Here is an 11,965-nt window from a genome sequence, read left to right on the forward strand (position 1 = left end):
GGAGAAACAGCCCGCACGGGCCCTCAGCCTCAGCCAGGCCGGGGGGCGGGGGGGTGATGGGGGAGGGAGGGAGTGTCCAGACACTGACCTGCCAGCCTGTACTTCTCTGGGCTGCGGACGCAGCGGGACCCACCAGCCCAAGTAGAGGCCGCTGGGGCCCCCAAGAGGAGCCTGGAAAATTCTCCGAAAGCCTCTAAGGCCTCTCCGCGTCCTCTCTGCCTTCCGGCGGGTGGTGCTCACGATTCAAGACCCTTTCCCCAGAGGGCAGCAGCTCGCGGGGTCCTGCCAGAGCGCGGAAATCTCGCTGCTGGCCGTGGGATCCGCCCTGGGGGTGCGAGCGCTCCTCACCCTCTTTCTCCTTCCGAGGGCAGGGGAGGGGCTTGTTGCCGCCTGAAACCCGCTTTTAATTCTCCGCCTGCCTGTTTCCGATCACCCAGGGTTGGTTTTTCTGTTTGCACACTCCTTCTGTTACAATAAAAACAATCGACATTTCTTTTCAGTTTCCCCATATTAGCGTCACTCAGTAATTGTTCTCCACCCCCTCCCCCTCCCCCCCCCCCCCCCCCGCTTTGAAGGCAAGCGGGATTACTGGTACCCTCGCAGTGGAAGGTTCCCGAGTATATAAGCAAATCTTCCCTAAAGACTTTAAAGTAAAAATAAATAACGGCCCGGGAAATTGCTGTGACCCTAACATCACTTTCTGAACGCAAATTACACCCATTTTTCAGTTTTCAGCAGCGGAATTGCTTTCAGAAGGACGGCGTGGTGCCCCATGTGATATGGTTATGTTTGTTTATTAAATCCACAAATGAAAGAGAACACATTTTGGGGGCAAGGGGCAAAACTCTAGGCTGCAGAATGGCAAGTGCGATCAAGGATCGGATCCCGGCTGGCGGCAGGGGCAGGGAGGACCCGGGCAGGGAGGAGCCCTGCAGGGACGCCAGGCCGAGCGTCCAGCCAAAGGGAGGGGGGACTTCGACCTGCCTAGTTCGAAGCATTTGTGGAAGGCACATAGCTCGGTGACGAGAGGAGGACACTGTCCGCGGTCACTCTACAGCCCTGAGCTGCGGTGGCTCAAGAGAACTGCTGCTGCATGTGGGAAAAGCAGGCTTTGGGGTTCTTAAAGATCCTGCCCTCAGGGTCCATGTGCGGGCAGTGGGGCTGCTTCCTACTGAAGACCCAATTGGCCTAAAGGCTCCCAGAAAAGAGAAACGAGAGCCGAGCCAGGCCTTGCCTGTAAGACTAGGTTTCGGGTCTCAAGCAAACACAAACCCTTCGGGTCCCCCATCATGGTCCAGGTTCTGTTGAACGCAGCGTGATTGGGGTTGCCTGCAGGCTTCAAGGGGCTGGAATCAACGTGCGGGCCGGAGTCTTGGTGCTAAGCATCGGCGTTCCCCTCGTTTTCAGTGAGGCCGAGAACCGGGATTCGCTCACTTCGCAGTCCCCTCGGATTGCAGCTGGCACAGTGTCCCCACGAATCACCTCGGGTACTGCGCAGCTCCGTGAGTCCTCGCACCCGGGCAACGGACATGGTGGTGGGACCGCCTGGCGCGCTGCCGTCGAGGTGCAGGATTTCCAACCTGCCGCCTTCTCCGGCCTATTTCCACCAACCAGCCCCACGCTGACCCCAAGGACGGAGACTCGTGATGCACTGTCCTCCGCTGTCTCTCCGAAAACAGGAACCCGGGTTTGGGAGCAGATACTTAGGGTCGGATTCACGGAAATTTTCCCGCGGTCTTTGAGTCCCTGGCTACCTCTCTCCCGGCAGTCACCTCGTCATAGCGCCACCTACAGGTGCAGGTTTGATCGCGCTCCCATAGTAATTTTTGCCGAGGTTGGGAAAGATTGAAAATCCACAGAACTTCTATAGCCCGAAATTTTTAGTTCTCCCTTCCAATTCCTCCTCCAGCCTCAACTCTCCACTGGGTTACAAACCTCCGTACCTTTTCCCACCATGCTCCAAGGCGAACCTGAGCATCAGTCTTTTCATGATTCACCAAAAGCCCGTCTTCCACGGGATGCCGGGCTGGAGCCTCTCGCGGTCCCCAGGAAGTACTCAGAGCCCTGGGCTATGAACGGTTCCTGCGCTGGGAGGAAAGCCTGAAACTGCAAAAGGCTCCGCGCCTGGAAGGGGAGTGACGGGCCCACCCTTCACCAGCTCATCCTACCATTTGCTGATGGCTCCCAACGTCCAAACATTCACAACAAACTTTCAAAGGAGGTATTGTTGTCTTTCCCGTTTCAAACAACAGATAAATCAGAGACTTAGATTAAATAAGAGCACACCAGACACTTAGATTAAGTGAGATCATACTGTGTATGAACCCAACTGTGTCCCCATTGTCGTCGCTCTCCGAATTTCCCTATTCTGCAGGGACAGCTCACGTTGAAGCCCCAAGAGAAGCCCCTTTACCGTAGGTGTCTGCACGTATAGTGGACATTCCCCTTCCTCCCTCCACTACCTAGAGGAGACAAACCCGCCTAAGGCCGCACTGAGAGCCTGCGGCAAAGAGGACCCGCACGCGACGTCTCCTCACTGTGGGTACAGACTCCGCGCCCGCCGAGGAGGTCGGGACTGACGGGGCGAGGGCGGGAGACCTGGAGCAGGCTCCGCTGCGTGCACTGTTCCCACCCCACACCGGCCCAGGCTACCCCAGGGTATGGAAGCGGCAGCTGCAGCGACCGCGGGGATCCAAAGCGTCCCCCTGGAACGCCGCGGCGGAACGGCAGGGAGAGGGGCACCGCGAGGACCAGGAAGAATGGGAAGCCGCTCTTTGCTGAGATTTGTTCCCCGGCTGCCAGGACGTGCCCATCTGGCTCCCCGTGCGCGTTCAAATCAGTCTACAGGCAGAGAAATCCACGATTGCCTTTCTTGGGAATTCATTCGGGTGTGTGCCTGTGGGTGTTTCTTTTTAAGACCACTCTAGTGGGGACAAACCGGGAGGAGCCGAGATGCAATAAAATTAGAACTCGTTATGATCGCAGCTAGTTGGGCCCAAGTGCGTCGGAAATACAGGTGGTAGCTAGACTGGCTTTCTCGCCGGAGGCTGGGTTACAATTAGGTTTCCCTTGCTCTGGAGTGCATCTTGGAGTCCGGCTCAACTGTTTTCGTCATCTTAGGTACAGCGGAGAAATCAATCATTTCATTTAAAAAACCATAGTGATAAAGGGATTTCAGCGCACCCTGGGAGAGGTGGTAACCAGAAGAGAAAGCCGCCAGGTTGTTATGGGCAGGGGTCATTTTTACTAGCTTGGGGAAATGCTCTCTAGCCGTGGCCCACACAGAATTCGCTCTTTGTCCACTGAGTGGGGATTGGGCACGGCGGAGCGGAGGTTGGGGGGCGGTGTGCTAGGGGGACGCCTCCCAGTCAAGGACCTGGACTTTGAAATCCCAAGCTGGTGCTTTCAGGTTTTGGAAAGAAACTGCAATCCACACCAGGATCTGTCTTTGCTAGGGTTACCAGAGCTCTGCAGGCCAGAAGGAGCCTGACTCTGTTCTTGCAGCAAGAGCCGGTATTCCAGCAATCTTCAGCGTGGGGCGCGAAGGTCCTACGCCACAAATCTTCCTGGCTGTGCCTGTCCTCCCCACTGGATAGGCTCAGGTAGGCTCCTCGGCTCTCTCTTCCTCCGTCTGCCAGCATAGCGTCCCGTCAGTCTAAAAACTCTACCCTCCCCGCGACAAACGAAAGAGCTGGCCTCCCACCTCCTCCGCAGTGGCATTTGAGACAAGGTTTGTGCCGAGCCAGTGGGAACACAGAGGGTAACCACTTCGCAGACACGACTGGAAAATAGTTCTGGGGAAATTGAGGAGGGATGTAACAATGTGGTTTTCAGTGAGTGCATAGAGACTAAGGAAGAGAAATGTAAAAAAGAAATAAACCTAACCTCTCAAAAGCATCTCTTTTCTAAGCCAAGAGAGATAAAACATGGTATATCTTTGCAGAGTAAACGAATTTCAATTTCTTTTTTTCTAAGAAGACAAGGAGGGGGGGGAAATCACTGCCTTTATATGGTTGACTTTCTTTTTCATTCAAATGAAACGTTTTAAAATTCATATAAATTAGTCCAATTCTTTTTTCAGGAAAACCCAAGTAAGTGCTATTGTACACGTATATCCTTTGTGCAAATGTGAAAAAAATTTAAGGTTTTTTTTATGCTGTAAGGAATTTGCACATTTAAAAGCTACTCACACATTTTAAATGTGTGCAAAGATGTTTAAGTGCATATCTTAATTATGTAGATTTATTTTGCTAGTGCACTTAATAAAAAATCAATGTTTTTGGTAGAGCTTTTAACGAAAATCATTATAATTAGTAAGGATGGGCATAGGAAAAACAAAGGAGCAAGAAACTTCTTGAGGGGAGAATTTAGGAAAATAAAAAAAACGTTTTTAGACAATACCAACCCATTGTATTTTATCGCACTTCCTATGATTTTGTGTTATTTCTGTTCTTACATATAAAGGCATTACAATTTTGGTTCTGTTGCTAAATCACATCCAGCGTCTAGGTTTAATGTCTGCAGGGGCTAGGGGGCAGGGGAGAGGATTGCACCAACCAGAGATTAGCACCAGAAATGCTGGACCAGGGTCTCATGTATGATGTGGAGGTTACAACAGTGCAGCTGCCATTCTTGATGGACTCCCAGGGTGTAGAGGATTGAGAGAACCGGCTGGTTCCATTTTCTGCAGGATCAAGATGGGAGCCTATGACAGTGGCTGGCCTGGAAGCCACTTCTTAGAAGGATAGAAAGCCAAGGTCACGGCAAGAGGGGACCTTTAAAAAGCCCCCTAGCACCTTCTTGCAGGACCAGAGGTGTGAATCTGATGTTCTGGTGAGCTGACAGCACAAATTCCCTTAGCAGTTTTTATTGCCTGAGCAATTCCTGTACAGTTCCCTTTGGGATTGCATTCTGCCTAGACGCATAGTTCTGTTCTTGGATACATCCCTTTCAGTGGGGGGAGAAATAATGATCCCATTACTCAATGTAAAAACCTTCAAAAATGACAGTATAAGGCTAAAAATTTAAACCCCTGAAAGTCAGGAAATAGAAAAGTTTAAATTCTTTTAGTTAGATTAAATCGCCCTCGCTGCGCAGGCTGTATAATACAGGGTACTTTTACAAGCCTCCCCAGCGAGGTCAACCAGGCACTGCCACTGCTGTGTTTAAAGGGAGAGTGCTGTACTTGACTGGGGTAGATTTTCCATTTGCAGTCTTAATGTTTCATGCCAGTAGATTTCAGTGGTTACTTGGTAGGTGGAAGTACTGCACTGCATGTATTGGTAAATGGGTTTAAAGATTAAAGAAAGCAAATCAACTTGTAGGTAACAAAAAGCCAACTCAAAACAAGAGAGAGACAGGCTTTAAATGTTTACATACCTCTCAGATCTCCCAGATACTAAATCCAGAGAGTTTTATCATTCAAAACCAGCCTGCATTTCTCCAACTCTGACATAAAATGAAGTCCTCAAATGGGAACTGATGTGAGTACGTTGTATCTTCCTCATCATTTCCTCAATTTTTTATTTTAGAACTAAATGTGTGTATCCATCTCCATTTTTCCCCAAGAGAATATACAGTAGAAAGATGTGTTATTTAAGTTCTGTGCTGGAATTTCAGACATTGCTACGTTACGTATGAATTATGACTTCCAGAGTCTCCTCCAAATTGTCCTCTTTCAGTGAAGGGTAAACAAAAAGTGTGCATGAGTTTTCCTTTGGAATCAGACTTTTTTATATTTTAGCCGTGAAACAAAAAAGACTTTCTGTTTCTCAAAGGCTCCCTATGTCAGAGAGGACAAAAAAAGGCAAACAGAAACTAGAGGGTTAACGTTGTACAGTTGTGTGTAAGATGAACCACAGCTTCTGGCCACACGTGCACATGATCTATGTGTTTCATCATGGAACTGCTAAGTCACATGAGGGTTTTTTTGGGATAAAGGTATTAGGTACTTGCAGGCATTATTATTCCTATTAGAGCAAATTAGTCTCATTGGGGAAAATATACCCTTGGGGGAAGGTATATATTGAATTATATAAGAGGAATGAGTAACATACATTTGGATGATGCTACATAAAAGCTGCATTTTTTTTCCTCATGAAGGAAAGTTTCTTGTGTCAACAGAAATGATGAGGACAAAGCTATGCAGTCTGTACATGTCATCTGTACAGAACTCAAGGCATAATTTGGGATTTCACAATCCTATCACCCAGCTGTCCAAAAAAACTTCAAACAAATATATTTATAAACCCCCCACACCATTGAAGACATACTTCTCATTATGTAGCTAAGCCTTAATGAACCAGATCACCTAGGAAAACAAGTGTGGGTGAAATTTGAAGGAGCACATAGTGTCTTGGGAACGTTTTCTAATGACCTGCACATTTCTAAACAGAGGAGAATATAAGAAAAAGAAGTGTGTCCATGATGTGCTGTCCTTTTACAGTTTTTTGATGTGAAAACTATTTAAAAATCCACTTGGGTAATTCCCATGCCTTTCCCAGAATATGGTATAAGGGAGAGCTCAGAAAGGTGAGTCCAAATGGATGCTTCTTTGGTAACCAAGCCTCCCTGGTAAATATGCTTAAATAGAGCTGAGTGGAGATCATTTGTGTGAATGTGAAGATAGTGAACATCACTATAGAAAGTCTAAATGACCTATTTTTGGGTGAAGAATAGTTATTTTGAGAAGGAAGACAGAATAAGAGTGAAATATTTTTATAGCTGATTAAGATAGATACGTTTCTCCTTTATACCACCCTTTTAAGGTATCTAGGAAAAGCACAATGAATAATGGGATTAATACAATAGCAGAGAGATACAAACATTATTGATTAAAGTCATTGCTATTGTTGTTGCTACAACACATATTGATAATACATTTGTGTATGTGTGTGTATCTCAACAAATAAATTTAATGAACTCAATTATAAGAACAATTTGCCAACTTATCTCCGAATAAGTTATCTCTTATAACTGCATGAGCTTTTTGAAAATGTCCTAACCTCAAAGATCTGAATTTAGATCTCTTATTTGCTTCTAAAGTCCAGTAAAGACATTGTGTTCAGCCTATCGGCCGCTTTGTAGATCCACAGCCCATTTTATCCTATCCTTCCTGGAAGTCAGTGCTAAACTGGGGAAACAGAATCTTTCTTTTGGTGCGTGGCATCACTGTGCCTGGGAGTATGAAATGGTAACTCAAATTACTGGAACTCGTACTCACCAACTAAGGAAAGCTATGGACACCAGGAGAGTTTGCCCTTTAATTAGTATTGTATCCTGTACTTCTCTTTCCCTTGAGCTCAATCTCTTTCCCTTTCTGTGATATACTACTTTTCTCTCTCTCAAACACACACACACACACACACACACACACACACTTACCGATACACTCTCTAGAAGAAAGCATTTTACATAAGATTTTGATTTTTAAAATGTTCTTTTCTAGTTAAAATTCCATGAAATCCCTGAAATATTTTAAGGCACACCAGGAAACTAAGCATAACATTACCAAGATGAGTTTCAGTGAGGTCATAAAGCAGTTAGCGTTTTACATATTAGATTCCTAAACCACCATAAATGCATGTATGCCTGGATCTATCTTGAAGCTTATATTTTAAACAATCCGTGAAAAGTATATCCAGACTTTTACATGTTTGGGGAAAATTAGCACACAGCTAACACAAGGCCAACCTTTGCCATCTGTACTTGCTCACAAATCTCTTCGCCCTAAAAGCTGGTAGATTGACCTTAGTTATACAGCATTAGGAGAAGTCCCCCTGTTTTGTGGCTGGTTCTTTCTCTGATCAGTGGTATAAGTTCACATATACAGTTGTACCAGAAACAATGATGACAGAGCTCGGGCTAGTTATCTCCTGGAGCTTTCTTGCAACACCAGTTTGGGTTCTTTTCTGCAGCACAATTCTAAGTGCTGATCTCAATTAAGGCAGCTGCGTTTTTTTAAGCTCATGATTTTGTGGTGGGGGATTAATTACTCATCTGGCCTCTCAATAACTCTAAATACAAATTGATTATTTCACACAATGCACTCCTCAGGTCACATGCCAAATAAAGTGTGGCTCTTTGCTGCTTCTCTTCCCTCCCGCGCCCCACCCCCCATCCTCCTCTTCCTTCTTCTTCTCCAGCTCCTCCTCCTTGTGTCTCTAGAATGCTATTTGTAAAACAGCAACAGCAGCCTAATCTGTGCCCTCAATGTAGAACTATTTGGGAGAAGACACAAATTGTTTTTTTTAATTGACTTTTAATTAACTTACAATGTTATATTAGTTTTAGGTATACAACATAGTGATTCAATATTTTGTACATTACCAATTCATCACCATGATGAGTAAAGTTACCTTCTGTCACCATAGAAAGTTATTACAATTTTATTGACTATGTTCCCCATGCTGTACATTACATCACTGTGACTTATTTATTTTATGACTGGAATTTTGCATGTCTTAATCTCCTTCACCAGTTTTGCCTATCTACTCCCCCACCCCCCGCCTGGCCACCCTCTGGCAACCACCAATTTGTTCTCTGTATCAAAGAGTCTGTTTCTGTGTTTTGTTTGTTCATTTGGGTTTTTTGTTTTTTTGGTTCCACATATGAGTCAAAGCATACAGTATTTGTCTTTCTCTGTCTGACTTAGCATAATACCCTCTAGGTCTGTCCATGTTGTTGCAAATGGCAAGATTTCCTTCTTTTTTATGGCTGAGTAATATGCCATTATATATATGCATATATATATATATATATATATATATAATGGAATATTTTAGATTAAACAAGATGTGAGATATGTATATCTCACATCTTGTTTAATCTATCAATGGACATTTATGTTGCTTCCATATCTTGGCTATTGTGAATAATGCTGCAGTGAACACAGTGGCCCATATATCTTTTCGAATAGTGTTTTAGGGTTTTTGGGGGGAAAATAGCCAGACATAGAGTAGCTGGAAGGTATGGTAGTTCTATTTTTAATTTTTTCGAGGACCCTCCATATTGTTTTCCATAGGGGCTGCCCTTCTTAGGCTTCTTATGCATAGGTTAGGGAGCAAATACGCTTTAACAACTGTTAAAGGTATCTCACAAGATCTTCCAAAGAGGAACAACACTCCATTCTAACTTGAACCTGGATATGTGCTAAAAATGGATGATTAAACAAAAACATTGCTATTATCATCTTTTCTACAATAATATTTACAGGAAAGAACAGAATGTGAATTTCACTGCTCTGTTTGCACGGATGAAGGTCAGAGAGTGTCAAACTGCAGATCTTGGGTCCTCCGTAATGGGCCACTGTATCTAGCTTCAAGTTCTTTTCCCCACATATAGGAAGGAACAAAATAAAATGTTTTGTGGAAGTTTATATTGAAATGAGGTCAGGTAAACTAATGACTGCTTGGTATTTTATGACAAGTTTTATAACCTTGGAGTTGCCATAACTTTCAAACGATCATCAATAAAGTTTTATTGCGAAAGGGTCTCCATGTGTCTGAATGCTTTTGCACACCGTAAAGGCCGGCTGCCCCATTGGCTCAGCTCCCCAGCCCCTTTTCACCCCAGATGTAAAGTCCTCCTTTTATTGAAGGTTGAAAAGTCCTCAAGTCTGTTCTCCCCCATCAGTTGGCAATTCAAGGACTACATGGAAATTATTTATTCATGATTAAATGATGTATGGGACTAAACTTGCAAGAATATATAATAAGACTTCTAAAAATTAGATTTTAAACTAGACTCGATAAAATAAATGACAGTGGGGTGTGTGTGTGTGTGCGGGGGGTGTCTGACAATAGTTTACTCCAGAAACATATCTTTGAATGCTAGGCTATGGACATCTGCATACCCCAGAGAGCAGACATTAAATAGGTGATTAGGGATGGATAATGGTTCTCAAAGACAAAGTAACAACTGACTTAAGACTCCTCTAGCAGACCAGAGAATCTTAACGATTTAAGAGACCTCACATTTCGTCCTACCCTGAATTGTGCCAAAGGAGGGAGAGGATTGAACCGGGACTCTTGCTTGCGGGACTGTCCCCAAACACATTCCCAGAAACGCTCCTGAGGGTCGAACCAAGAACTCCAAATGTCTAATTAACAGCGTCACCTCTCAGGTGCAGGTTCAAGTTCACCTACACCAGTGCTTCCTTGTCTGCTGTCAACTATTATGTGGAAATGAAGCCGAGAATAATGGTCTGCGATTTGGATAAAGAGAGCTGTAACGAAAAGTCGAGCAAAACGAAGCCTCTGCTGTAATGCGCTCTTCAGACAGCTATACTCCTTTAGACGAGGGTGAGGATTGTGACCCTGGGAGAGAGTGGCAGGAGTTTTGTCAGAATGGTGACAGGAGAAGGAGAGGCAAGACGAAACCTGGAAAAAAGTGGCCGCACGCACTTGTCCCATTCCCGGACCTGTGTCTAGCAGGCCCCCGGGTGGGAAGGCCCTCGGCTCCTGACTTTTTCGTTACCGACACGTGCAGATCCTCCACCCCGAGCCATCCCCGTTTTGCACGGTTGATCTGGGGGGAAGGGGTTGGTGAATATCGCCCTCTCCCGGCTCTCGGGAAACTGTCTCCAGCGCGCTGAATCCGCTCCTCCTTAGGCTCGGCGCCCCGCAGGCGCAGCGGCGAGGGACCTCCAGCCCAATGCGACCGCGCGGGCTGCGAGTCCTCTTCCCGCGGGCCGAGGACTCCAGAGCTTCGGATCCCGGACCCGGGCCCTGAGCCAGATCTGCGAGGCTAAGAGGGCCCGAGCTCCTGCTGGAACCCATAGTTTGGCCGCGGAGAGATCGCGGCCACACGCGACTTTCCTTCCTGTGCAATGCGCCCCGAACCCTGCTCTGCTCTTCGAGCACGGCTGCCGCGGCCGGGCCAGACGGCTGAGTGCGCCGCAAGCGGGAAACTTCGTAGAAATTTTAGGACTTAAGAACTGCCCGCTCCGAATCTCTAAAGAAAAGGGTTTCTTTATGCTGTTCGGTGGCCACCGCGAGCGGACTTGGGGCTCCCCACGGCAGAGGTATGTCGTGGGGGAATTGGTTCCTAGTCACCAGCCGAGGTCCTCCCCTGGGCGCTCCCACTAAGGCACCAAGAGCAGCCGTGGCCTAACAAATGGCTCCTGGGTCATCACGGCGGCGCGCCCCTGCGCGCCCTCTGTGCCTTGGAGAGCCGCGGGGCGGGGTTCCGATCGCCACGCGCCAAAGCTCAGAGAGCCGGAGAAGCCGCGCTGCTGGGGTCCGGCCGCGGCTCAGGCTGGGGCCACCGACTCGCTCCAGCTGGAGTTCGCGCTGCCAGAGTTCCGCTGGGGAAAGGCTTGCTGCTGCGGCGCAGCGACGGGCTGTGGCGCCACCTCCCGAGGAAACGTCGCAGGAAGTGCGGCTCCCCGGGTGGCCCGCGCCGCTGCTGCTGGCGGTAGCGCGAGTGTCCCCGGTCCCCAGTCCGCGAGATTTCGCCTAATTACGGCCCGAAAGGCCTCCAGAAACGCCTGCGGTAACAATTACTAAGCCGTCGGTGGATGTCCTCCGCAAGTGGTGAAAGGAAGATCCTAGCTCCCGGGGATGATCTGCACACTCCCACGCAGGCGCCCCGGCTCCTATGCCCCTGCCTGGGAAGGCACAGAAGCCTGCAGCCTTCCCGGGACGCGACGGCCTTGTATCAGCTACTACGGGATATAGGACCCTCCTCACGTGCATGAGAGCCAGGTCCTCAAGACTCCAGCAAGAAGAAGTAGGAGGAGATGACTGGAGGTGGGGGTGTTTGTGGCCCCGCAAGGCAGGCTCCAGGTTGCAGTGGGGTCCAGCCATCTGGAAGGGATCCAGTTCTGCTCAGCGGACTTGAGCAGAGCCAGCCTGTCTGCGGTCACTTCCACACCCTCCCCGGAGACGTACCCAGCCTCTCCTGCACCACCACGGCAAGAAAGCGTTTCCTTTCCATTTCTACCAACTCGGTTAGAAATTTTTGA

The 11,965-nt window shown here is 47.6% G+C and overlaps 1 protein-coding gene across 1 annotated transcript in view; it reads right to left on the reverse strand.

Annotated features, from left to right (window-relative positions):
• Positions 1-10,713, reverse strand: part of PAX9 (paired box 9) — a 31,978-nt gene extending 21,265 nt beyond the window's left edge. Inside the window, exon 1 of the mRNA XM_082452215.1 lies at positions 89-10,713. The gene's annotated coding sequence lies outside the window, so the exon portion shown is untranslated. The remainder of the gene's footprint in view (positions 1-88) is intronic.
• Positions 10,714-11,965: the final 1,252 nt, after the last annotated feature.

This window comes from Balaenoptera physalus (genome assembly GCF_965194825.1).
Source record: "Balaenoptera physalus genome assembly, chromosome: 2".
Taxonomy (NCBI): Eukaryota; Metazoa; Chordata; class Mammalia; order Artiodactyla; family Balaenopteridae; genus Balaenoptera; species Balaenoptera physalus.